Here is a 3240-nt window from a genome sequence, read left to right as displayed (position 1 = left end):
AGATCCTGGTTCTCCTTCATTGAGCCGTATGTGCCCTCCCCTAAGTGTTCTATGTGGGGATCAAACCTGAATCTCTATTGAAGAACCCATGTTTCCTACAACGACATCACATTGGAAATGACAAAAGTTTACGATCATAACCATTTTTTTTATAAATAATGAAATTTTAAAGGTGGAGGGTTTGGTCACCAAAGGACACTGCCACATCATGTTTACACTGAACTACCATAAGAGCTAGCAATGATGCACTGAAACTCCCCTAAAGAATTTAATTACTTAAGTTAAAATAACTCAAAAAATTATAAATTTAAAAACTCAAATATAAATAAACTGCATACATTATAAATTTAAAAATATATAATAATTAAACAACATTTATTCACTCCTAATTCCATTGGTCTTTGACTTTTGTTATAAGATCAAACGTGTCGTTATCGCGAGCGTTAATTTGTCCAACCACCAGTTCGGACACACTTGATATTGTGTACAATTGCTTGATAATCCCTCCGAAATAAAATAGTTCCAAACTTGAGGCCAAACCCATGGTTCGTTGCTCCACGGGGTGCATGTCTTCGAAAACATAGGCCCAAGTCTTAGCTAATGCTAGTTCTTCTTGATGACTCCGTCTTCGTAACTTAATTCGTTGGGGATTTGGTTGGGAATTTGTAAAAATTGTTTGAATTTTAAGAGAATGAACAAATTATAGAATAGTGTGTAGATGTGTTTGGTTATTTAAAAAGGAGAAAAAAGAATAAAAATAAAAAATATAGCCGTTCAACGGCTAGAAAACGGTCAAATGAAAAAAGTGTTCGGGGGATACTACCCTTGGGGCTATACCCGCTGGCGATAATCTTATAGGTGGCGGCGATGTTCCCCACGGGAGGTAGTACCCCTTGGGGGTACCCCTTGCCCCACACCCTCCACTCTAAGTATGGGTCACTACGTGCTTAAATAAAAAATAGAGATCCAAACTAAAATACTAATTTTGATCACAATGTCCAAAAATCTAAAATGCAAGAACTAAGTTATCAAAAATCTACTTCTTTTTCTTTTTTCATCTTTTTTAAATATATACTAAGGGTGTGTTTGTTTCAGTTTAAATGAGTCTGAAGTCTGATTCGCTCAGACTTAAGAATGTTTGTATCATCAAGAGGTCATATTTGGGTGGCTAAATGGCGCTCTAGTCATTCAGATAAAAAATATTGTTGAATGAAAAATTGCCATATTTATCCTCTACTCTCTCACGCCTTCATTACGCTCACCATCTTCTCTTCTTCACTTGCTCCAGTAAGTTTTGTTTCTATCGATTTGATTAATCTACACTTGAACCAATAAATTCGATTATGCCCCAACATATTGATTGATTGTGAAATTGAAGAAGGAGATATTGTGGAGGAAGACACTGGTAATGTGGTGAAGTAGGTAGTAGTGTTAGATGCGGAGTTTGGAGAAATTAAAACGGTTTGTTTCAAAATCCTAGCTCGTTGTTTTAGCCTAATTTTTTTAATTCAGCAATTATTTTTTCAATTAGTGTTGGCTTTTTTGTAATTACTCTTGTTTTCTTAAAAATTTTTAGAAATTTGATATGCAATGGACCGATTTAGTAAACAACTTGCAGTATTTTCATAATTTTTCGAAGTTAATTTGAGCGAGTAGAATCAGGGTTTCGGTTTCTCAGTAGCCATACATATGTCAAATTTACTGTTTAACATCTAAAGAGTTTTAGTTTGCAACGGCAGTCATATCAAATATGTTGGTTTTAGTTTTTTCTTCAATGTTTTTGTTTGTATTATGGAGTCTTTGGTATATTTGGGGTGCTTATAAATGTTTTAAGATAATGTTTGCAGCCCACAAAAACGAATTCGAAAAAGGAAACGAGCGTCCCATACAAGGCTCGAGCTTGGCGCGATAACTAAATAGGCTTTGTTTAGGTTCGGCTCGTTTTGAGTTTTTTATCGATTCGATCTCAAGTTTCCCATGAGCGGCTCGACTTGTTTACGCCCATATTTATATTTCACTTATAACTTTCATACCCTAAATTTCCAATCATTAAGTCTTGTCCGAAATCAATAAAGTAACTCCAAGTCAAAACTTGGAGAAGTTTATGAAAGTTGTATTGAATGTAGATTGATTTAACGTGTATGATACATACTAAAACTTTTGTATAGACATTCTAAATGATGATGCGTGATAATCTCACTACTAATCTGTCTTTAAAATTTGGTATAAAATTGCAGAAAATTCTAAGAAGTGCATACCTTATATGGTTAAAAGCCCTCGTAGTTTACCAAATTTCATTTTTTTAATATGAAAAGCTTATTTTCTAAATGGGGTAAAATGACTTACTTCTGAAGATGTACAGGAATTTTAGGGGTTTCTTTTTTAGGTTCATCTTCTTTTTCTTTCTCCCCCTCAACTTCAACTTCCTTTTCTTCCTTATCCTCATCATATTCTTCCCTAATTAACTTCAAAGAATTTGTTATTTGATCTTCAGTCTTTTCACTTCTTTCATCTTCATATAATTCTTCAATCAAAGTCAGGACATCTTTATTATTATTCTTCCTCTATTTTGGTGCATCTGAGGTCTTTTCAACCTCAGCATGCTCCAGGGTTTGAATTCTCCTTAGAGCCTTAACAATGCCTCTTCTAAGGCAACATTTTTCTCTTTAAGCATTATGTTTTCAAATTCTAGCTCCATGTTCTTTGCCAACAAGTCTTCATTTATCTTAGTGGGTGAGGGTGATGGTGTGTCTTGAATAGGAAATAATTCAGGCTCAGAGTCAGGTTGGCTTGAGATTGACTCAGGTGATGGTGGTATAACTGATTGAACGGTGGGATGGGAGTCTTGGTTACTTTGTGGTTGTTGTTCAAGTTCTTTCATTGGAGATATTGGTGGTGAAGGTATAGGTTATTCATCAATTGGTTCTGTGTCTGGTGAAGATTGTGTTGGTTCATCTATCGGTTCTGGACTTGGGGACATAGGTTCTGTTGTTGCAGGTGAAGAATGTGTTGATTCAATTACCGGTTCTGTGTCTGGTGAAAATGGTTATGTTGTTGGTGAAGAATGTTCATCAATGTCAATAACAGGATCCAGTGAGACAGGTGGTGTAATCATTTGGATTGTTCCAGTAACTTCAGTTATCACATTATTAATGAAAAGATCATCATCCACGGGCTCATCTTCTTTTTTAATACTAGCCACAATTGGTACAGCATCATGCTCATCATCTTTCTGAGTTG

This window comes from Bidens hawaiensis, unplaced genomic scaffold, assembly GCF_021521415.1.
Source record: "Bidens hawaiensis isolate Kalapana, Puna unplaced genomic scaffold, B.hawaiensis_p1.1 tig00052594_1, whole genome shotgun sequence".
NCBI lineage: Eukaryota > Viridiplantae > Streptophyta > Magnoliopsida > Asterales > Asteraceae > Bidens > Bidens hawaiensis.
This window is presented reverse-complemented; position numbering follows the sequence as displayed.